Source organism: Symphalangus syndactylus, chromosome 15, assembly GCF_028878055.3.
Source record: "Symphalangus syndactylus isolate Jambi chromosome 15, NHGRI_mSymSyn1-v2.1_pri, whole genome shotgun sequence".
NCBI lineage: Eukaryota > Metazoa > Chordata > Mammalia > Primates > Hylobatidae > Symphalangus > Symphalangus syndactylus.
The window spans coordinates 66,840,746-66,867,476 of NC_072437.2; positions in this window are offsets into that span (position 1 = coordinate 66,840,746).

Consider the following 26,731-nt stretch of genomic DNA (forward strand, 5'->3'; position numbering starts at 1 on the left):
AGACAAGAAGATGTGGGAAAGCTTGGAGCTTCCAGCCAGGCATAGTGGCTTACAGCTGTAATCCCAGCAATTTGGGAGGCTGAGGCGGGCAGATCACCTAAGTTCAGGAGTTAAAGACCAGCCTGGCCAACATGGTAAAACCCTGTCTCTACAGAAATACAAAAATTAGCCAGGCATGATGGTGGGTGTCTGTAATCGCAGCTGCTTGGGAGGTTGAGGATGGAGAATCGCTTGAACCTGGGAGGTGGAGGTTGCAGTGAGCCAACATCACACCAATGCACTCCAGCCTGGGCAACATAGTGAGACTCTGTCTCAAAAAAAAAAAAAAAAAAATTTGGAATGTCCTAGAGATTTGTTGAATGGCTTTGACCAAAATGCTGATAGTAATATGGACAATTAGGTTGTCTCCGATGGAGGTGAGGAACTTATTGAAAACTGAAGTAAAGATCATTCTTGCTACTCAAAGAGAGTGACAGCATTTTGCCCCTGCCCTACAGATCTATGGAACTTTGAACTTGAGAGAGATAATTTAGGGTATCTGGCAGAAGAAGTTCCTATGCAGCAAAGTGTTCAACAGGAAGCAGAGTTTGGAAAATATGCAGCCTGACAATGCACTAGAAAGAAAACCCCATTTTCTGAGAAGAAATTTCAAGCTGGCTGCAGAAATTTGCATAAGTATTGAGGAGCCAAATGTCACCAAGCCAATGGGGAAAATTTATCCAGGGCAAGTCAGAGACCCTCACAGCAGCCTCTCCTGTCACAGGCCCAGAGCCCTAGGAGGGAAACATGGTTTTGTGGTCCAGGCCCAGGGCCCCCTGCTCTATGCAGCCTCGGGACATGCTGCCCGGAATGGTAGCTGCTTCAGCTCCAGCTGTGGCTTAAGAGGCCAACATACAGTTCAGGCCATCGCTTCAGAGGGTATAAGCCCCATGCCTTGGCAGCTTACATGTGGTTTTTAGCCTGTGGGTGCACAGAAGACAAGAACTGAGGTTTGGAAATCTCTGCCTAGATTTCAGAAAATGTATGGAAATGCCTGGATGTCCAGGCAGAAGTTTGCTGCAGGGGTGGATCCCTTATGGAGAACCTATGCTAGGGCACTGCAGATGAGAAATGTGGGGTTGGAAACCTCACACAAGAGTCCACACTGGGTCACTGCCTGGTGGAGCTGTGAAAAGAGGACCACCGTCCTTCAGACCCCAGAATGGTAGATCCACTGACACCTTGCACCGAAGGTCTGGAAAAGCCACAGACACTCAACTCCAGCTGATGGAAGCATCTGGGAGTGGGGCTGTACCCTGCAAACCCACAGGGTTGGATCTGCCCAAGGCCATGGGAGCCCACCTCTTGCTTCAGCGTGACCTGGATGTGAGACACAGAGTCAAAGGAAACCATTTTGGGACTTAAGGTTTAATGACTGCCCTATTGGATTTTGGACTTGCATGGGGCCTGTGGCCCCTTTATTTTGGCCAATTTCTCCCATTTGAAATGTGAGTATTTGCCCAATGTCTGTACCCCCATTGTATCTTGAAAATAACTAACTTGTTTTTTATTTTACTGGCTCATAGATGGAAGAGACTTGACTTGTCTCAGGTGAAACTTTGGACTTGGACTTTTGAGCTAATGCTGGAATGAGTTAAGGCTTTGTGGGACTTTTGGAAGGGCAAGATTGTGTTTTGAATTGTGAGAACATAAGATTTGGGCAGGTTCAGGGCAGAATGATATGGTTTGGCTGTGTCCTCACCCAAATCTCATCTTGAATTGTAACTCCCATAATCCCCATGTGTCATGGGAGGCACCTTGTGGGAGGTAATTGAATCATGTGGGTGGTTACCCTTATGCTATTCTTGTGATAGTGAGTAACTTCTCATGAGATCTGATCGTTTTATAAGGGGCTTTTCCTCCTTTTGCTTGGCACTTCTCTCTCATGTGAAGAAGGACATGTTTGCTTCCCCTTCCACAATGATTGTATGTTTCCTGAGACCTGTCCAGCCATACAAAACTCTGAGTCAATTAAGCTTATTTCTTTTTATAAATTACCCAGTCTCAGATATTTATTTGTAGCAGCATGAGAAAGGACTAATACAAGACCCAAACTCTTTCTCTACACATAAATGTATCAGAAGGGAAGAAATAGTTTTTCACCCTACAAAGAATCACAGTTAACCTGTAGTGAGCCCTTACCATAAGCTAAATACCTTATGCAAGAGACTGAAGCAACTTATACATTTATATGCCCTGGTATAGATTTTGTATTCCCTTCTGCAGTCTACTCAAAGACACACAACTATAAATAGTAAAGAGTGATCTCTTATCAATAATTCCACATCAATATCTACCACTTCTGTAATTTGAATTTTTCCCACACCACTCCACAGAAATGGTTATCAGTAGGGGTACCAGTAAAATTATTCATTGCCAAAACCAGTAAGTAACTATTTTTCTTTCATTTGGAGTATTCCATAGAATGTGCTCTTATTAATTTCTCTAGTTGAACATTTCTTTTGATTTTCATGGCAGTAGCATTTTTTGCCCCTTTCCATATACTGAGATGCTACTTGTCAATCTTGTTTAAGGAGTTCACTTTTTTTCACACTCCTAAAATATGGGAAGAACCCTATAATACTTTGTCAGGCTTAACCTGGGAACTATTACCTATATGTTGATGATGATCCTCAGATCTACATATCTAGGTCAGATCTTTTATGTGATCTTTAAATCAATTAACGTACCTACTATGTTATATCACTACTTGAAATTCACAGAATCATCACAAATACAAAAAGTCACAAATAATGTTATCCTTTGAAACTTACTTGCCCTGCCTCCAGTCCATACACTTAGCCTAATGAATGAAAACATCATTCATGCATTTGCCCAAGAGATATTTTTGGAGGGTTATTGCTTTTCCCTTACCAAATATCTCTCCTGTGTCTTGTTAATATTCGGCCCCCACATTTCATATAAGGCATTGTTAACACTGTGCCATCGTAATCCTAATGTCCTTCTAGAAATTCTAAGAGAGGTAAAAGTTGTGTACTTGAATATGTGAAGAGACAAGTTGATGCTTTTCAGACAACCAATATCTAGAAAACATCTTCTGGAGTCAGTAATTTTGACAGAGAGTTATATTAAACTAAATGTGAAATAGTCTACTTTAGGGTATATCTATATGGAACAGAAGTTGTTACAGTTTTTTGAGAGGAAAACAAAATCAAAATATTTTTGAACTTATTGAGGAGTTGCCAGAATATTGGCAATGAAGAAACCTGAGTTTATAAGAAATTAAGCAAAAGTCTAAACAAACTTACCAAAAACTTAAAATTCAGACTTACTTTGACACTGAAACTAGGCTTCCAAACCAAGACATAAATTAAATGTAAAAAGTCATGCCTTATTAAGAAAAGATACAGTTATCACACTATCTTTATTCTTAAAAGCTGTTTTAAAAAATTATCTTTGAGCACATTGCATGAAGTTTAATTTCAAATGTTTTTTAAAGGTTATCCAGTTCTTTGGATATAAAGTTACACGTATTCTAATATCTAATACCTAGGGACCTATTCACTGCCATCTGGTGTCAATGTAATCAAATTGCAATGGCAGGTCCTTAGACTAACACATTTTTTACCTCTTCTGAGTTGAGATTGCAAAAATAAATACGCAAAGAGACAAGCTTGACATTAAACATTCTACTACACTCCAAAGTATTATAAGTTTAAGCAAAGACAGACAATTAAATCATTTTCTTGTAGTGCCGTACAATGCAGCACGAGCACAGTGAAGTAACATTTATGTTATTGAAAGGCAGTGGCACAGTAAATCCTACTTCATTGCCAATAAACTGAAGATCAAAACAATCAACCAAGCTCCACTGGTAATAAATTGAAAGTCAGCGGACCACAAAATGTATTACTGTTAGAATTAATTTTGGCACAAAATGGGTTGTTGAGTTTTCCCCTTTTCTTAAGGCAAATCAACCCCAAGCAAATAGTTAATAGACTTGAAAGGTAAATTCAATCTGCTCATGATATTCTGATGAAATTCCAATTTTACATTTGATTTTTAAGCACAATGTAATCATTTGGACTCCATTTTAAATCTGTTTTGGAGAAATTTTTACCGTAGCTTCATGAATAACTTGAATCTTACAAAGTCTGTTGAATTGCATATAAATTTTTTTCACATATTTACCAAAAGCTTTTAGTTTTCTAACACTTACCAAAAAGCTTTTAGGGACCAGCAGTCAGTCAAATCTCTGATTATAATAAGCTACATTGATATTTTATAGACTTCTGTGATTTAAAATTTACTAACAAAATAAAATAAAAGTATGCCAGAGGAAGTTGTTTGGATACTGAGAGAGTTTATATCCATACAATATGAAGCCAAATGAAGAATCCTTACATGTTTTTAGGATCCTCTGGAAGTGTAGAAATGAGAGAGCAAATCTCAGGCACTATGGTGAACTTAAGATTCTGGTAGAAATTGCAGAGATGAGGCAAGTTTATCGCTCTGTGGCTACTGGTTATCACCAGACTTTCATTGCTTCTATTCTATTTCCTTTTGCTCACTTAAGACTAGCATTTGAGCAGTGTCATTTCGAAAGACACTCCATTACTTAATTTTTACCATTAAAATAAAACTGTAGCCATTGAGGAGGAGGGCTCTATCTGTATTTATTTGGAGATGATAATTTCCTCTAATATCTAAAATAATAGACACACTTTTTATCTACTGACCTTTAAGTAAATGAATTATAGAAAAAAATTTACTATTAAATATAATGTAGAAAGTCTAATAAAATAATCTATAGGGAAAGAGAAGGTTTTGTTTTTCTTTCTAATCTTCCTCTGACACTGTCTGGTCACATCTCTTTTTCAAAGACTTTCTGCAGAAGTAGAGATTTCCAAGTACGTAACTCAGTTTGTTATTGAACCCAAGTTCCTTAGGTCCATAAAAATCACAAAAGAGTGGTGCCATGTTTTAAAGTTCATAAATGTTCCATATGGGTCATAAATTGTCTTTCTGCACCTCACTAAACCCAATAGAATAAACCATGAGTCTCTCGGAAATAGTTGCATGATATTACACTGACTAGGCTAGCCTCTCAGATTTACTATCAGTAGTAGAGAGAGCCTTAAGTAATCAGTGGGAGAATATTTAGGTTTTTTATTTTTTAATCACTTTGAGAAAATAAAATTGCCATTCAAAAATTCCTAAATATTACGATGAGAGTAATTGCTAGAGAAGTATATCTATTCCCGGAGTTGGGAGAGACTTTCATTCAATATTTTCATTCAGAATGAGGTAACTAACATGTTCAAGCCCATATGGTGGCAGATTCAGAATTTTACCTCAAAATTCATAACTCACACAAAGATTGCTTTTAGGTACAAAACATCTCTCATGAAGTAACCCTCATTCTGAGCATATTTTAAGCATTTGGTAGTACTTGGTTTACATCATAAAAATTCACGACAGATATACTTTTACTTCAAAGTCATTTTTTTGTCATATTCTAAAGCTGAATCAGTTGCTTGTAAATCTTTGTAAAGTACAGGAGATTACTATATTATATAAATCCATTTGGAAGTCGTTCATGATTTTATTTATTCATGTCTACAAAGTTAAAACTGCTCCTTGATCACAGAGAGAATTGATGTCCATGGTTACATTAGGATATGGTTTAGTCTTGTTAAAGGTAGATAGCAAGGTATGTGTACTGATAATGGTACTATAATAAGTCACAAATAATCCTTACAAAGAATAATCTATTTTAAAAAGTACATCTGGTTTTCCTCAATCTGGTTTTTATGGTAAGGTAAAGTATGTAAACTTAAGTATCTGGACCTATAAGGCAGGAGCTATTAATCAGGGGCTTTATTGACTTGGTAAAATGATCTCTTCAAAATAAGTCTACACTCTTGTGATAGTGATGATCGTGATGACAGCTACCAATAATAAGATGGAATTTGTCCTTCTAAGTTATGGATAAGTTTCCATATATTTATTTTGGTATGACTTTCAAGCAATCACCTTAACCGTAAATAAACAGATATCCAGAAATAATATAAAACATTACTAATAACTGATACTGCTACCAATTGCTGACAAATATTGGCAGGCATAATTTTTGTTTTTTTTTTAGATAGAGTCTCTTTCTGTTGCCCAGGCTGGAGTGCAGTGATGTGATCTCAGCTCACTGCAACCTCTGCCTCCTGGGTTCAAGCAATTGTCCTGCCTCAGCCTCCTGAGTAGCCAGGACTACAGGCATGCACCAGCACACCTGACTAATTTTTTTGTATTTTTAATAGATACATGGTTTTGCCATGTTGGCCAGGCTGGTCTCGAACTCCTGACCTCAGGTGATCTGCCCACCTTGGCCCCCACAAAGTGTTGGGATTACAAGCATGAGCCACCACGCCTCGCCAGTAGGCATAATTTTTATAAGAATTGTTGACATTTCATAGCATTTTAAAATTACTTATTTTGAACAAAATAATTTATAGAATGTGTATGAATAGTATGCTTTTCAGTAAACAATGCAAGAAATTACTAAATTTCTTTATTCACTTATCCATACTTTAAATATTTTAAGGAGAGTAAAAATGGTTGAAATGAGTAAGAGTTCTGAGAACTCATACAAATAACACTAATAGGGCATTAGAGGAAAGATCAAATAGACTACTATTGAAATAAAAGCCTAAATAGAATGAAGTTGAACAAAGAGCCTTGGAAAATGAGAAAAGAGATTAGAAGTGAGAAAAGAGCAAAGTGTTATAAGGCTAATCAAATCACATACTTGATTCGAATAACCAAGAAGATTTAATCAATGTAGAAGGGCACAACATAGAAAAACGGTCTTATAACTGTGACTATTGCAATAAACTTACATCCTGTTCTTATAGAACATCTACTTTTCATTCTCATCTGACAAGAAAATGTATATCATATTCTACAGGCTATCAACAAATCACTTTGACAGTCTCTGCATGTATATTCCTAAGAATGTATTTGATCGCTTTGCTCTCTTAAGACTGCGAACATCATACTTTTAAGTGTCATACTTGAAAAACAAATTAATATGCTTATGATAAAATCTAAGTTAATTAAATTCTTAAAACTTTTTAAGTACCCATTTAAAACTGCTGGAATGACATATGTTGTATGCCATACAACATACAACATATTTTCAAGCATAAGGTATATAATTATAAACGCCATTCTTTGGTGTTCTGATAACACATTTTAATTCCTACTTACATAGATCTGTTGCTCGGATGTGATGCAAACCTTAATAAATGCAGCTATGGAAAAATTCCCCAATCTCCAAATGCCTTTCTGTCATGTTTGACAGAGCTCTTTATTGTATCTTACTACAGAACAAGTCCAAGGGTGAGATCTATTTTATATTTAGCATCATCAGTTGCGAGAATCACTTAGTCATGTCATTTGTCATTACTGTGTTTGCTGTGAATGTTATAGGTTAACTTTAAACATGGTTTTTAATAATTGATTTTTATGAAACTTGATTTCATCTAATAAGTGATGCAAAATTTTTACTTCCTTCATTAACCACTAAGGCAGCAATTGCTTCTCTTTCTTCATAATAATTTATGAGTTCTTTGTCAATGTGTTATTTTTGTGCTATGATCAGCATTTCTTTAAGATGAAAAACATTTGTCAATTATTTTTAGTCTTGAAATCACAAAATGCAGTTTTATTATTTGATCCCTGTGTGGAAAAAGTCATATCCTAATATTTCAGCTAAAAGCAGATTCCTGAGTTGTTAATTGACATATTTGTATGATACAACATTTCACTGGTAACAACATTTCGGTTATTATCTTACATTTTTCTGTATATAAAATAAAAGTAATTCACTCTGCCAATTCTATATCTCATCCACTTGACACACATAAATATTCACGTGTACATACACACACTCACAATTTATCTCAGGAGAAAGATAGTACATAAACAAAAGAAAATTGAACAATATAATATCAGAATTGATAAGTTCAGTGAATACACTAAAACAGAATGATGTAATAGACAGTGATTGGGAAAGAGGTAATTTAAACTGGACGGTAAAGGCATTTTTAAGGAAGTGTAACTCATGTTAAGACTGGTATAATTTGTCATTGTGAATAGTGCTGTGCTGAACATACAATTGCACATGTATTTATGGTAGAAAGATTTATTTTCCATTGGGTATATACCCAGTAATGGGATTGCTGGGTTGAAGGGTAGTTTTGTTTTAAGTTATTTGAGAAATCTCCAAACTTTTTTCACAGTGGTTGAATTAATTTGCATGGAATTAATCTACATATTAATCAATGGTGGATTGGATAAAGACAATGTAATACACATACCTCACAGAATATTATGCAGTCATAAAAAAGAACAGAATCTTGTCTTTGCAGCAACATGGATGCAGCTGGGGACCATTATCCTCAGTGAATTAAGAGAGAATTAGGGCACGAACGAAAAACCAAATACCACATATTCTCATGTATAAGTGGGAGCTAAGCACTGGGCACATGTGGACATAAAGATAGACACTGGGAACTACTAGAGAGGAGAGAGAGGTAGTGAAGGAAGGATTGGAAACTTCCTATTGGATATTATGCTCATTACCTGAGTGACAGCATCATTTGTACCTCAAGCCTCAGCATCACACAATTTACTCATGCAATAAACCTGCACATGTACCCCTTGAATCTAAAAGTTGAAATCACTTAAAAAAGAGAGAGAGAGAGAGAGAGAGAGAGACTGGTATACCACAAAGAGTTTATTGAAACAAAAATCTGTTGACAGTGCGTTACAAATTAAACACACACACGGACACACACACACACAGCAAAAACAGAAGTTTTAAATGAATAGCATAATTTCAAAATACAAGTTATTAAATATGATATAAATAATCCAAAGTAAAAGTCCTATCATCTTTAAGTACTCGATCTTCTTAAAAGGTACTTGCTTTGCAATGCATCTGGAAATATTCTGTGAATCTGTGCTATCTGAGTGCGGTAGAGAAAACTTAGCTCTCTATGTAGATAAGAGTCTTTCATTCTATTTCTGATTATGGTATTAAAAGCTGTTGTTCCCATCTTTGTGTGTTTACATTGGTATGACTGTTATGTCACCACTTTTCTCCTGTCTTTCAAGTTACACTAAGCCTGAAATTTTCCTGAAAACACTTGTAGCTGGAGAATGTTGCACATTTCATGGCCTTGGCCTCATGCAAGCACCATTAAGAAGACACTCTGTTGTCATCACTTGCATTCACCTCATTACAAGAAAACTGCAGATGAAGGTACTTTATGAAAGAATATATAAAATACTTAAAATATTAGCAAACATTTAAATGTAATATATAGATAAAATACATCATGAACAATTGCGCTTCATATAATAAAAAATAATATAATAAAAAAGTTGATTTCAACACTTGAACATAGAGAGATGCATTTCCTTATATCCATACATAAAAGATGCACTTCATTACACCAATACACTTCATTATATCAATACATGAAAAAAACACTCACGTGATTATCTCGACAGATACAGACAAAAGAGTTGAGAAAAATTGACCATCCTTTGTGATCATCAATTCAACAAACAAACAATAGAGGAGAGCTTCCTCATGGTGACGAGGCACATCTACACAACACCAACAGGTAACACATTTAATGATGAAACACCGAGTATTTTCCCCAAAGATATTGAAGAAGAGAAGGATGTCTCACCAATCCTATTCAGCATTGTTGTATTGAGAGTCTATACAGTACAATAAAGAAAGTGTGAAGAAAAAGGAAGGAAAGACATGGATATGAGAAAGAAAGAAAGACGTAAAAATATTTTATTTACAGACAACTTGATCCTCTATGTGCAAACATCCTGAAAAATCTACAAAAATTTCACTAAAGTTAATTATGTGAGTTGAGCACAGGATACTAGACCAAACAATTGCATTTCTATACAACAGCTAATAACAATCAGAAATCGAAACTAAAACAACCATTTATAAAATAAAATACTTAAGGATAAATATTGGCAGAATTTATACAATGAAAACTACAAAAACACTGATGAAAGCTTTAATGAATACTTAATAAAATGAAAGTATCGACCATGTTTTTGGGTTTAAGCAAAGACTTTTATATGAGAGACAATATTTTAATTGATAAATTGGACATAATCAAAATTAAAGCATCTGGTCTTTTGTAAGACACTTTATAAAAATGAAATGAAACTGTCAGCTGAGGGAAAATATTTTTAAAACGTATACCTAACATAGGACTCGTATTCAGAATTAAAACAAATGCTTACAGCATATTAATAAGACAACAAGCATTCCAACTGAAAAGACAAAACTATCTGAACAATTACTTCAAAAAGAACAGTACAGATGGCAAATAAATATATGGAAAATATAATCAACAATATTGTCATTAGGGAAATAAAAATTAGAACCGCTATTCAATACCTGAATATAAAAATTATTCATCCTATTAGAATGAATACATTTTAAAGTAAAACTGACAACTTCAAGTTCAGGCAAGTATGTAAAGTAATGGTACATACTTACACATAGCTGGTGGGAATGTGAAATGGTATAACTTTATAAAATGATTTGCAGCTTCTGATAAAGTTGGATATATGCTTGCAATATAACATAGTGAGCCTACTTCTATTTATACAAGATAAATAAAAACAAATGTTCACACAAAGAACTCTATATAAATGTTTTTAGCAGCTTTGTTCATAATATACAAAAATTGGTAAATATCCAGAGTTCCTATAACTGGTGAACGAATAAGCAAATTGTGGTACATTCATACAGTGGAATACTACTCAGCAATGAAATGGAACAAACTATTGATACATTAAGAGTGTGGGTTTTCCCCCAAAACTGCAAAAACACTGGAAGACAACCTAGGTTTCAGAGAAAAGGGAATGCTTATATGCTGTTGGTGTGATTTTAAATTAGTTCAACCATCATGGAAAGCAGTGTGGTGATTTTTCAAAGAGCTAAAAACGGAAGTACCCATAGAACTGCAATTCTATTACTGTGTATATGCCCAGAAGAATGTAACTCTTTCTACCATAAAGACACATGCATATGAATACCCATTGCAGCACTATTCACAATAGCAAAGACATGGAATCAACCTAAATGCCCATCAGTGACAGAATGGATAAAGAAAATGTGGTACATACATATCTTGGAATACTATGCAGCCATAAAAATGAACGAAGGCATGTCTTTTGCTGGAACATAAATGGAGCTGGAGGACCATTATCCTTAGCAAACTAATGCAAGAACAGAAAACCAAATACTGCGTGTTCTCACTTATAAGTGAAAACTAAATGATGAGAACTCATGAATGCAGAATGAGAAACAACAAACGGTGGGCCTATTTGAGGGTAGAGGGTGAGAGGAGGAGAGGATCAGAAAAAATAACTATTGGGTACTTGATTTAGTGCCTGCATGACAAAATGATCTGTATAACAAAACCCTGTGACATGAGTTTACCTATATAAATTAATTAATTTGTTAATAAATTAACACATGTATTAATTTATTTTAGGTACCACTGAACCTAAAATAAAAGTTTTTTTAAAAAAAGAAATAAATATATGAGGATTGGAATGATTAAAAACAATTTTGGTTTGCATAAGCTGGTTGTGTACATTAAAAAAATCAAAACAAAGCAAATATAGGACAAAGATAAATGCAAAAATCAATTGCACCTTTCTATACTATTAACAAAGAATTAGAAAACATAAGAAAATCAACCATTCACAATAGCCACAAAATATAAATGGTAGCAGAGAATAAGCTACACATACAATTATGGTTTATTTCTTCTTCTCTTCAATCTTTCCTCTAAGTTCAGTTTCTCAATTTGACCTAATTTGACCATCTTATTTAAAATTGCACATCCCACCCCACAAATGCTAACTAGTTTTATTTTTCTCTATTTTTTCATTTATTACCTTCTAACAAACTTATAATAATTATTTGTTGCCCATTCCTACATCTTCTCTCTCCATGAAGATAGGTATTTTTTGTCTGCTTTGTTTCCTCTTGTATTCCTAAAGCCTAGAACCTGGTAAGTGTACTACATGCCTAGTACATAGTAGACGCTCAGTAAATATTTACTGAATAAATGAATTGATTGAAAATTAAAGAAAACATAGGTTTATAAAGTGCATTATGCTAAGCGAAGAATGCCAGACATAAAAGGCTACATAATGTATCATTCCATTTATATAACCTCTACAAGAGTAAAAAAACATCGAGTAAAAAAATCCTATCAGTCGTTGTCACCAGGAGCAAGGGTAGCAGAAGATGGCTGACTAAATAGGAACCTGAAAAGACTATGTGAGATGTTAAAAATGTTTTCTAGTTTGATTGTGCTGCTGGTTACTTCATCAAGTAGATTTATATATTTTATATATATATATGCACACACACATATGTATATATATATAATGCATTTAAGAAAGATGAATTTTACTGAATATAAATTATGCCCCTATTAAATTGCACTTTATTATAAAATACTAAATTTATGGAATGTTAATTTTTACCTCAATATCCTGTCTAAAATAATTAGAATGAAAGAAGAAAGGAGGAGAAAGAGGAAAGAGGGAAGAGGAAGAGAAAAAGGAAACAAAGAAGAACAAAAGAAAATGTGATAAACATTCAATTATGGAAAGTAAGAACCAACATATGAATAATGGGTTTTTTTGAAGAAGGAAACAAAAGCAATAGAATTAGTACTAAAAATATAATTCAAGAGAGCTTTCAGAATAGAATAGAAACTACATACTGAAGGATTGCCATGTGTACCTGAAAATATTGAACCAGAAAAACTGTTACCAAGAAATATGCTAGTGAAATTACTGGATATTAAAGAGGTATTTTATAAAATCATTTGTGCATCTAGGAAAAAATAGCATTCAACTTATAATTCAAAGAAAGTATTTTATCCTCAGACTTTATGAAAACAGTTTAAGACCAGAATGAATTGAATGTACATATGTAAGTTACCCAAGGGAGAAAAATGTGAGCCAACAATTTTATGCATGAAAAAGAAATTACTTACAGGTATAAGGGTAAAGACAAACTGCTATTAATGTGTAGGACTCAGGGAATATTGCGCCCATGAGCTCCTCCTGAGACTTTTATTAGTGTGCGATCTTTAGATAACATCACCAGATAATGAGCATTACAATTATAGTTATTTGTGAAACTAAGACTATATAAGGAATAAAAAGGGCAGAGTATAGTATGTAATGGCTGTGTGTTCTAATAACGTAGATATAGTACAACTATAAAAAACCGAGTGGACAACACAAAAACATATGCAAAAAGTGTTTTAACTCTTCTCAGTAATTCTGTTGAGGGAATCATGTTTAGTTTTGTCTATCTAATACTATTGTGTGTGTGATATGACAGAAAAAATAGTAATTATAGGACATTCTATCTATGCCATCCTTTCTGCCCGTGAGAGACAGAATTTATAGTATGTAATAATGGGGAAATAGATGGAATACTAAAGTGGTTGTTGTAGTGAGTTTGGGCAGTTCTAACAGTATACTGTAGATTGGGTAGATGAAACAAGTTAAGGTTACTTCTCACAGTTCTAGAGTCTGGGAAGTCTAAGATTAAGGTATAAATAGATTCAGTGTCTGGCGAGGGTATTTTTCCTGGTTTGTAGATGGTCGTCTATTTGTTGTATCTTTATAGGGCAAAGAGTAGAGTGAGAATATCCTAGTCTTTTGGTCTTCTTTAAGGACACTGATCCTATCCATGAGGACTTGACCTTCATGACCTAATTACCTCTCAAAGGCCCAACCTCCAAATGCCATAACATTGGGAATTAGGCTTCAAATTACAAATTTTGAGGGGACACAAACATGCAGTCCATAGCCTCAGTTAAACAAAAACCTAATCGTCCTAACTGTGGATGAAAAGTTACCAAATAAACTCAAGAAGTATTTTAACATATATAGAATACATGTAGATATACATAGCAATATTTTACATGTATATTAATATCTCTACATGTTTATCTACACATACTATTTTATCATATATAATATATATTATATATATATATACTTTCTTAAACAAAAAGTACAAGGAACAATGCCAACAGAAGCAATTAGACTGTAATCTCAAAACATTAATTTCAATCAAAAACACTCCAGAATTCCTAGAAAAAATACTGACTTCACAACTGAAGCTGGAAATGTACAATTTGAACCTGGACCATCATGTCATCATAACAAATAGTCAGGAGGCTATCAGGACTACCAGGTTATGTCAAAAGGACTTGAAACGCAATGTGAAGAATCCAGAATTAGTCAAAAATGGGATCACCTGAGCTTCAGAAAGCATACTAATTACAATCCATACATTTATAATTATATTTTTAAAAATTTGAGATAGTATTGGGGAATAATTTATTAACTGGTAAATAAAGGGTAAGTGGGTAAGCATTAAACATTTATCCTTCCTTTCTTACATGAAGTACACACTCAGTCTTAAGTGCCTCCCACTGAAAAACCACATCACCTATATGACTTCCAAAAAGATTAAACCCCAATTTAGGATCCCGTTGCCAATACCTAGGAAATACGGATGTCAGTAGAACATATTGAACCATGTAAAGAGAGTGAAATCAGTAAGACCCAGACTGTGAGACACTCTGCAGGTCAAAGAGCCTAGGTTCTTCCACAGATAAACTATGGTTAGAAGAATAGGATAAAGGAAGAATGTGTAAGTAAAGAGACTCAAAAGCTCTATCATGCTTTATGGGGACAACTGAGTTACAGTGTCTAGAATTGCACACTTGACAGATAAAATGAAAACACACAGAGAAGTGTTTACTACAAAAGTCCAGAGAGGAGGCTACTATTTTGCAAAGAGACGGGACTATAATTGGGATGGGACACATGGAGAGGGTTCTGGGGTCCTTAGCAAACTGTTATCTCCTTATCTGGTTACAAAGATATTTACCTTATAGAACTCAATAATCTTTACAGTTGTTTGGTTTGGTTTACTGTATTTATGTATTATCTTTCAACAGAAGCAATAGAAGAAATAAAAAGGCTTAAGATATTTCTGTTATAATGAATTAACCCGTTAAAACACATTCTTCCTAGTATTTTGGTTACCCAATTATCCCATTCTGCTCCCTGGTAAATATAGTTCACAAGATCAAGTGCTGAGCTGCATGCTGCAGACCGTATCCTGGCGTCATATTACCTTGAGTAGGATTGCAAGATATTACACCAAAGTGTCACATTGAAACTACCTAATGACAAACTGAAAAGGAACCATAGTTTCCAAGTATTTTTTTCTTCACCTATTTGGAAACAAATATTTATCTTTTTTAAATAGCAACAGACCATCTATGTTACTTTTAGCTGCTTAATCCTTTTCTGTGAATTCTAAAAGAGAATTAAAATACCTTTTCAACTCTTTCCATCAGTGGTCTAATATTCATTGAAAGCTATGTTAGCCCACAGATAAATTTGAAAATTCGAAAATTGTCCAACCTCAAAAGCGAAGTAAACAAATCAAAGAGATACCAACATGGAATGTGCCTGATAAATCCTAACCTTTATTGAGAGCCCATAATGAAAACTGATTTTAGCTATAAGCTGCTTTAAACAGAAGCTACATCAAATGTAACTGTATGCCAGAATTCCTTTAAATTTATTCTTTTCTTTAAATATGTTTCACTACAAACTATTCAACCATAAGGATGAATGCAAACTGAAAGTACTATTTTATAGTGATATATAGCCATAAGAATATTCAGTGTAAAGTGTGTAAGATATTCAATACTTTGATTATTTGGATAATAGTGAGCACACTTACAGCAATAAATTATAGGTCTATAGTGAACAATTCTTGTTATTTGCTTTCTAAAGGTACAGATACTGGAAAAGAGTCCTTGCCCTAAGAAATCTTGATAGTATTAAGTGAGGAGTGGGAGGACATGCTTCATAATTGAAATAGTCTTATGTTCTTACATTACATTCACTTGTGCAATATACCAAATAGACATATTAAATGTATTAAAAATGTCAACTAAATATCACAATAGACCGAATTATAAAGAATGAATTTTAAAACAATTCAAATTACAAAACCAAAGTGTGTATTTCTCACCCCAAACTATTTTTATGCTACACTAGTAACTCATTTATAGCTAGTTATAAGGAGAAAAAAGAGCTGTCAGTGTTTTGTAGCTGCCATTTCCTTAAGGGATTAAATTTAGTGCAAAGAAGCTGGTTTGCTAAAATTTCTAATTTAAACACTTGAACAACCATATCGTTGTTAGCACAACTTTGCCTTTTACCATTTCCATCTGCAATGTTAATCACAATTCTGGGACCCTTATCAGTTAAACATGCCAAGTTGTATCAGTTTGTGAAGTAATTGAGGATGGCAGCAAGAAGATTTTCTCAGAAAGAGAGATGAATTGGAATTTTCTAAAATCTTATCAAATTTAACATGTATCTCAGCTGAAATATTTCACGTACGCAGAAAAATGTAGACATATATGATATTTAGATTTCATGAGATAATAGCATAAAAAGGCACTGTCCCAATATACACGCCAACAATCAAATCAATCAACAGCAACTAAAGAATATAATCTCTCCGTAAGAATTACAATAAAGTAAATCCTTAATTTTGACACTTTTATGTTTCCTAAGGATCAAAATGCCTTTGCGTATTTTCAAAGAATGGTAAACATTTATTTGTGCTTTATGTCTCTATATAGACATCTTCAAAAATATGCTAACACTGCATACCTTTTTTTCACTATATCTTAGGATTTCATCATTCCTTAATGGGATTTTTTTTTACCAATTTATGATGAAAAATTTATAGTTAAGGTTCCATGATCCAGTGTTCAGTTAGTGTCCAAATATACTGTATACCATGTCTGAGGTCCCTTTGAAAGATGATGAAAACATTGCAGTAAGAATAGGGGAATTAGATTTCTCTGGGCGGTCTCCATATCTAAAATATCAGTACAAATGAATGGGAGCAACAGCAAGCACTATAAATCAATTAGGAAAATGATGAGTTAAAAAGTTTCAGCCGGGCGCGGTGGCTCACGCTTATAATCCCAGCACTTTGGGAGGCCGAGGCGGGCAGATCACGAGGTCAGGAGATCGAGACCACAGTGAAACCCCTTCTCTACTAAAAATACAAAAAAATTAGCCGGGCGTGGTGGCGGGCGCCTGTAGTCCCAGCTACTCGGAGAGGCTGAGGCAGGAGAATGGCGTGAACTCGGGAGGCGGAGCTTGCAGTGAGATCGAGACCACAGTGAAACCCCTTCTCTACTAAAAATACAAAAAAATTAGCCGGGCGTGGTGGCGGGCGCCTGTAGTCCCAGCTACTCGGAGAGGCTGAGGCAGGAGAATGGCGTGAACTCGGGAGGCGGAGCTTGCAGTGAGCCGAGATTCCACCACTGCACTCCAGCCTGGGCGACAGAGCGAGACTCTGTCTCAAAAAAAAAAAAAGAAAAGTTTCAGTGAAGAAAAATATACATACACCATCATTTCTGCCAAGGTCAAAGATTAATTCAACCTTCAACTCTTACTTAAAATACCAATATTACAGTGAATTTTGGAAGACAGTTTTGTGTTTTGGAAAAACCTCAGATTGGCAAATAAAGGAAACAATAAACTAAAAAAATTATATCTAAATGCCCTGAAGCCTTGCTATTACATGACCTATTATAAGATGAATTTCTGTCTGAGACATTACTGTCTTAGACTTCCTCCAAGAGGATTCATTAAAGTAGCAAAAGAATGTAGTTGTAACATGTTTTAACCTATAACAGACTAACATGTTGTTGAGCATGTTATATACTCCAGTGTCCTTTTTGAAAAAGAAAATATCAGATCAGGGAACATTTTAAAGTTACAGTCAAAATAACTATTTATAAGAGTATCATATAAGATGTATGTGTTCATTTATTTATTCCTTATCCAATTAGTCACATGATACATTTTTAGTGCTACACATACTTTGAAAAACATAAAAAATTCTAATGAGGATTCTTAATGAAGGCATATTTATTAACAAAATAAAATATAAAATAAAAAAGATCCATCTTTTGGCCAGGTGTGGTGGCTCACGCCTGTAATCCCAGCACTTTGGGAGGCCGAGGTGGGCGGATCACAAGGTCAGGAGATCGAGACCATCCTGGCTAACACTGTGTAACCCCATCTCTACTAAAAATACACAAAAGTAGCCAGGCGTGGTGGCGGGCACCTGTAGTCCCAGCTACTCAGGAGGCTGAGGGAAGAGAATGGCATGAACCCAGGAGGCGGAGCTTGCAGTGAGCTGAGATGGTGACACTGCACTCCAGCCTGGGCCAACAGAGCAAGACTCCGTCTCAAAAAAAAAAAAAAAATCCATGTTTTATAAGCACAGATCTAATTTTCTCTATTATGCTCAAATCTTCAATGAATGAAATGAATTCATCCTGTGTCATGTGAACTGTTATCCCAGCAATATTGAGAATTAGCAAACAGTATTTACTGAAAATCCTAATAGTGAATACAGTGCATATTAGTCCCTAGGGTAGTTATAGGAATAGAACACAAGAAACATTAAAACATCATATGTATAGCAAAAAAAATAAAATAGATAACAGATAGACAACAAAAAAGACAAATAAACATGTAGATTATACAAAGTGGTCTACCTAAACCCACATATAAATCATTTAATAAGATAAAAATGTTATTTTTCAGGCTGGGTACGATGGCTCGTGCCTGTAATCCCAGCACTTTGGGAGGCCGAGGTGGGCAGATCACCTGAGGTTAGAAGTTCGAAACCAGCCTGGCCAACACGGTGAAACCCCATCTCTACTAAAAATACAAAAATTAGCCAGGCGTGGTGGCACACATCTTTGTCCCCACTACTCAGGAGGTTGAGGCAGGAGAATCGCTTGAACCCAGGAGGTGGAGGTTGCAGTGAGCCAAGATCATGCCACTGCACTCCAGCCTGGGCAACAGAGCGAGACACTGTCTTAAGAAAACAAACACACACAAAAAAGAAAAGAAAATGTTCTTTTTCCATTCCTTTGTTACAAAGTAGTGTTAAAGATCATTAATTCTTTTCTGATGAAAAGTTCATAGATTCACACAATCCTGCCCAGTAGTGCCTGTTTGTCTTTTACTACATTGCCCTTAATTATATAACTATTCAGCTCCTCACCATATTAAAAAAGTGTGTGATTACTTTCAAATATCTGGCTCCATAAAAAAAGTTATTATCCTGCACCTGTTCCCTAGATTTTATAGTTTTTTCATTCTTCTGTAACAATCAAGTAAAATCTTATCTGTTTCATTTATTTGCAAGAGATGCCATGGCTTCATCACAGAAAAAGTGTCATATCATGACTTATTACACTTTCAGGATAAAATACATAAATTGGTAGATTTTTTTTCCTGTATTTCATACCTGAGACACTACCAGATGGTACTGTGCTAGTCTCAGGTTAATCATTATGTGAGAGAATTGGGCTCACAGCCAGACCCAACACACCATTGACAGAGAAAACAATGTAATGCTGAACCATACATAAAATCACAAGTGGCACTTTGGTACTTTAAACAGACATCTGCTTTCACATGTCATGTTTATCTGATGTGCACATATCAAATATTATATATATTATATAAGTATCAGCCTATATAGATGTCAGCTATTCCTATTTCTCATACACACATTAAGTACATACATTAGAATTTTAAAAAATTTAGGCATTTTTCTGTGCTCTCCTTCTATGTTTTTTCCCCTAAGACTTTCTTAAGGGTGATGTTATTGTACTTACCCAGGAAATTTCCCTGCTTAATAAAGTCATCAACTAGACACAGTGCATGAGTGAACTCCCTGCTTTTTCTGAGAGAGGATTCTTCTATTTGTTTTGGAAACAACTTCTACAGAGATATCTTCTCATTTGAATTTTTTTTTAAGTACAAATGTTTCTATTTCAACAAGCAAAAAGAGAGCCTAGTTTTCTCCTAGCTTTCTTCTCTTCTCTTTGCTTTTATCTTTTTCTGGTTTTTTTTTGTTTGTTTGTTTGTTTGGTTGGTTGGTTGGTTTTGTTTTGTTTTGCCAATATCCTCAATAGCATCTCTGATTATTTTTCTTGTATATGTAATCATTCCATTTACTGTAATTGTCTTCCAAGTAGCAAGAGATATGGGCCTCAGGGGTTTTGTTTTATACCTTGCTCTTCTACACTCTCATTTTTGTTTTGAGAGCCCCAGCTAAAGTGAGGTTCTAGTAACGGAGCAGCTAGCAACCCTGCCCTAATGGGAAATGAAGGGGAGCTGGACATGGGTGTTTACAGGTTGCCTTTCATGGGATACTTCTTTTACCTGGTGGAAGGCCAGGTAATTTGCTTATTTGTATAAATAAATAATAAATAATTTTTGTTGTATATTCGCTTATTTGTATAAATAAAAATAATTATTATGTATAAATAAATAGAATTTGCTTATTGTATAAGCAAATACCTAGTTGCCCAACTCTTAAATAGGGACCCCCACACAGAAAACTTGGTTACACTGGCCAGTGCTCTTGTGGGTCTTGTCTGACCTGTGTCTGACCATCACTCTGGTGCTGGAAGCCCGACCTTGGGTTTCCCCTCCCCTCATCCACATCCTGTGGAAAAACCTGGCCTGGGGCAGCCCTTAGCTCTTCCCATGAAAGGTGCAAATTCAATATACTACCACAATAGAAAACAAGTTCAAAGATTTTTACTTACAGATCCTGGGCAAGGAAGGTACAATGAGTCAGGAGGATAGTCCTCTATTCCCAGTCCCAGGAGGAGGGAAAGAGAATGAGAGAGAGAATGTGACAACTAGCAACATGTATAAGTGAACGGGATGCAAGTCACTTTAAGTTCACAGACAAATGCCCAAAGGGTCCCTTTGAAGAAAGCAGAAGGAAAGCCTGGATCACATTCTGCTAATCAGGAGAGATGCTTCTAATTTCATATCTCTGGTCACTGGCTTGAGCCTTTTATGTGTGATGTAGAACTGAAAATGTGTCAGGGGTGACTGAACCCCGCTTCTGGTATGAGAAAGTTAAACTTGTATGGAAAACAGATGTCAGGGCAATATAGAATTGTAAGAATTCATTGCAATTTTCTAATCTCTCTTGAATTTTTGGTCATCAATAATACAACTATGAGAACACTGTTAGTGTTTCAGATAATAACTTCCAGGCAGATTTTATAGCTCATGGAAGACTTTTAACAAGAAGGAAAGCATCACAAGAGAATTTTAGCTTCATTTTGACTAGTTTATTATGTAGAGTTCGTTTTCTTTGGAAAATATTACACAAATGATTTGGTTAACTTGGCAAAACTTAAACCTCTCAAGTACAAATATTCTTAATTACCCTTTTAAGTTCAGTTTCATAACTAGAACAAATCAGAAAAACATGTATTATTGGAGTTTTATAGAGAGCACAAAAATAATGATCAGTAATAAAGACTTAATATTTACATGACAATATAAGTATGACTTAAAAAGGTAATTAATCTTTAGGTAAGCACAATCTGTTCTAAAGACTTTAAGCTTATAAGGGCTGATTGCAAGAGCAAATAAGCTAGGCTTGTTTCTCGGGATCTCTGCTTTCATTAGCTTTTACTTTGGGTAGTTTAATTTAACAGGTGTTTTACTTGCAAATGTATACATTATGTGCATGTTATATAATATATTTGCATATACCAAGTCATATATATGTTTGTGTATGTATATATGCATGCATATTACAATGTGTATATACATACTATTCCAGTCACTTAAAATTTTTATTTACGTGATTAGGAGAAAATACATCTCTATCTATCTATCTACACAACACACACACACACACGTAAATGCTTTATACATGTAGATGGCTTTTATGGAGGTAAGTTTGAAAAGATTTTTATCATAGTAAAAACACTTAACACGAGGTCCATCTTCTTAAGAAATTTGTAAGTAAACAATATACTACTATTAACTATAAGCCTACTAGACAGGCCTTTAAAATTAATCTTACATGTACACTGTCAGAAAACTTTCATTTATCACAGCTAAGGTTTAACTTTATGCAATTAGCTAATGAAGTTCTTTTCAGTAAGTAAAAAATTACATTAACTTCAAGATGTAAAATTGGAATAGTAAATCTTAAAATACAAAAAAAAGTAGAAACTTGGTCTTTATGATGGAATTGATCATCATTCACAGACTTCTTTTGCTGTTCCTTTTGCAAAGTCTGAAAAGTAGTTCCTAATTTCTTAGGTTCAAAGTGAAGGAATAGCAGTAGAACTAAATATAAATAGCAATGAAGGCATACATTGCGTTTCCTCAAGAGGACTGCAAATCTCTCAAATGTAATATAAAAGTCTAATCACTTGGTCAGATCTATCTTTCTTTCTAAACCATTGTCCAAGGCTACTACTACTAGGCTATTCAGTATATCATTTTTTAGCGGGGGTTAGTATTTATTCCCAATATATCTAAATCTGATTTTTTCTGTCACAATAGTTTACTTCTTAAACCAATATTGCGTTGTATGTTTCCAGTATTATCATTTCTGGAGAAACATTCAAAATACAAATTGTTTAATTTTAACTATTGGAAAAAAGTGGTTATGTATGTGTTGATAAGTTTCAACATTAAATGATGGTAAAGAAAAATGACATATTCTCTTCTAAAATGCTTGGAGTAATGAAATTTGTACTTGGAAATCATGTGAAAACAGTAGGCTCCAGGAAATAGTTCCCATTAAATGCCAAGTTAACTTTGTACTAGGAAGAAATAAGTGTTGGGCCTGTCTTCTTAGATTGCTAATAATAATGGCAACTATAGGTAGATATATGGAAATTAGTGGCAAGTCAGATTTCCCTGTTTTATTCTGTGGGTTTAGAATGCAGAAAAGATGGAAAGTCAAGGAACAATGTATTAAAAGAACAAACCACAGAAAAGAGGGAGCAAAAATGCAACCTCAAAGTGGTTTAATGGACATGCCTGGATAAAGTCATCTAGATTCAAAGATTCTAGGGTTTTATTTTCAGTTTTTTTTTCAAATGCTATTACAATATTAATACCATAGATCTTAGGATCATAGGAACAAATAATTTTTATATTTTAGATGAGAAGTAAAATATTTTCTAGCAATTAAAATACAATTCTGAGAGGTCTCCAGGATTACTAAGTCAGTTACTGACAGCTTGCAGAGTTAGGCCAAGAATAAAAATTTAGGGTCTTTTTCATTATGACAGAGTCTTTTCAAATAAATCAAGCTTATTTTAATAAAAAAATCTATATTTCCTTCTATCTGTAATAGAGTAATTTCCAATGAAATAATACATTTAGTTTTAGATATCCTCATTGTGCTGTTTGTATGCAGAAGTATTATAGGAATTTAGATTTATCATTTTAATTTCAGAAATGAGGTCTGACACAAAAGTCTTTAACACATACATAATACTGGAAACCACAGGTGCTAATAAGGGGGCCTGGAGACAGAGATAGTGAAAGGAGAGAGATTACAAGAGAGCCCTAAAAAAACCCTCTTTATTATTATCTTTTGCCTGTGAATCCATAGAACCCACATGAGTGATAAACCAATGGATAAAATAAGTATAATTTGTTGGAGGAGGAAGAAGCAGCAAATGAAGGTCAGTAAGAAGAGAGAGATGTTAAAAGAACACCAGAAGAACCTAGTGCCAAAGAATCCAAAGGAAGAAAAAGATTACCAAGAGTGATCTAACAGGATAAAATGCTACTGACATCAAACTTTGTGAAGTTGAACAAATTGGTCCTCTTGCATCCTAAGTAATGTAGGTTTGAGTAAAATGTAGGAGATAAAAATAAGATTATAGAAAGAAGTCTTAATCCTCCTTTGATGGTATCCATAGTATAACAGAGGGGGGAGAAAGAAAACAGAAAAATAAATAAATAATCACAATAGACTGAAATAATGCTACAACAGAAAAAACAAGAGTGCTATGGAATCCCATATGTCATCCACATACATCAGCCACATACGGCTTTTTGGAGGAAGTAATCCCTGTGCCGGGTCTTAAGAACTAGAGAGGTAGATTACACAGAACAGGCACAGTTATGAATGAGCAACGAGGATTGTTACTAGTACATTTATTTCAGTTAGAAGAGTTACACACACAGAAACAGAAATGAGAAGGTAGATTTAGTGAACTTGATCAAGTAGTTCCATAAGGTTCTAATTTGTATAATCAACCGTAATGCCAAGAACTGCCTGGTTTCCTGTCTTTGCTCCTCACTAATTCAGTCTAGTCTAATATATTTAACTTAAAATAGAAACACAGCTTTATTACTAAACTTTCTGAGCAGGAGTTAATTCTTTTAACAGATCCAAATTAATATTCCCTTTATATAGAAAGGAGATTATATTAAAGGAGTATCCATGTCTTTCCCAACCTATAAAAATAAGTGAAAAGGAAGACATGCCCTTTTCAGCTTCTTAATATGGAAACATATAAAGTCAAACAAAGATAATAGTCACAATGGTAGAAAAGAAATGCACACTAAAGTAACAGTTACACATTTTAGGAATAGTTTCCCTGAAAATTATAGTATTTTTATTCATCTACTAGAATTTCTGGTAAATTTTGTTCCCATCAGTTTATAGTAACTGGCTAAAAAAGAAAATTTGAGAATGACTCACAGTTATGAGAAAGAGAGCTATCTTGGTAATGGTATATTATTATAGAATTATGGGGATTTAACAGTAAAATGATCTTGCATTTATTTTGTGAGGAGATAGTCGATAAAATTCATATTAAATTTGAAGTTATTAATGTGTACAGAAAAATGAACAAATACATCTCTAAAGGAAAATAACTCAAATGTAAGTGCTACTTGGGAATCTATTCAGCAAATACCATTGAAAAAGGGTACTTATAGAAATATGTAGCTTGCCCAAAATATGTATTATAAAGCTTGAAGTCTTGTGAATATATTCAAGTTTTTCTTCATATACTGAATTTGATACCAGAATTACTTATAACTAAGACTTTGAATATGGTATACTTTACGTAAATTCAATAAGTATATCTAACTTTTCTGTCCATGCAATGTGCATTGTATAAGGAAGATAAAAGAGAAACTAGAAATACATGTCTCTGAGCATCTCAGCACAGAAATGAAAAATTATACAACTCATGTTCTAATTCAGTCACAAATTACTACATTATTTTCCACTCAGATCTGACAGTTATCAAAAATTCAATATTCTAGGACCAAACATTTATTTTAGAATACCTGATTTATATAGCACTTTATAAAGAAATTTCACAAAAGTCAAACTCTATCTCAAAAAAATTTGCATGTGACCAATGCAAGAGAACACTCATCTCTGATAGACATGGTTTCTGCAATTAATAGTTTTCAATTTTTGAAAGATAGATGAAAGCCTTAAAACTTAGAAATATTTGATGGGAATGAAAGAAAATTAAACAGGAAGTTATATCATAATAAAAGCAAGAACAAAAATTACATTAGGGTGAATGGAAAGTATTATATTTAAATTTTTTTTAAATGTTAAACATATAATTTAAAAAAGCCTTAAATTTTAGTTAACTATGAATAGCATAACTGTGAATTCAAAAATCACTAAAAATGCCATACAGTCAGATTAACATTATGGCAGCAAAAGGAATTACGTACTTGAGATTTTGAAGGTAGAGAATTATACCATACAGTTGTCAGATCTCAAATGGAGTCTACTTCTAGGCAACAGATTTTTAAAATGACTAAGTAATATGAAAGTATTAATAATTGAATTCAATAATCTATTTGAGTGATCTGCTTTTCATTTGATTAGGTTCATTTGACTAGCTACAAAGATATATAAAACAGAATCTTCATCTGTAACTTTCAGTGTGTGATAATACAAGTCCATAGACAAATAACTCCTAAGCCTGTGAGAAATGATATAGAGAATATATACACTGGAACTGAATGTAGTTGACATGGAATAGCACACTGCACACGTTCTAACCGAAAGCCTTACTGTAACTAGACCCATATGCTGGTAGCATTATGGGAGCAGGTAATGGGAACACATCGTACCCCACTTAAAGAAATAAGTTCTGGCCTGGTGTGGTGGCTTACACCTGTAATCCCAGCAGAGGCCAAGGCAGATGGATTATCTGAGGTCAGAATTTCGAGACCAGCCTCGCCAACATGGTGAAACCCCATCTCTACTAAAAATACAAAAATTAGCCAGGTGTGGTGGTGAGCACCTGTAGTCCCAGCTACTCAGGAGGCTGAGGCAGGAGAATCACTTGAACCCGGAAGGTGGAGGTTGCAGTGAGCCAAGATTGCACCACTGCACTCCAGCCTGGTGACAGAGCAAGACTCCATCTCAAAAAAAAAAAAAAAAAAAAAAAAAAAATCTTCACAGATAATTACATCGATGTTTACAGCAGACTGCATTATCCTTCTCAATTCAAACCACTTTTTTCATCAAAATTAAAACCCACTTATTAAAAAAAATCAAAAGTGATTAGAAGTATAGTCCTACAAATGCAAGCTTTGTCCTCAGTTTGGAACGGTTTATTCACAATAACTTCACTCAGTTAAGTGGTTTATAATTTTGTGGGATCTTTCTATCTTG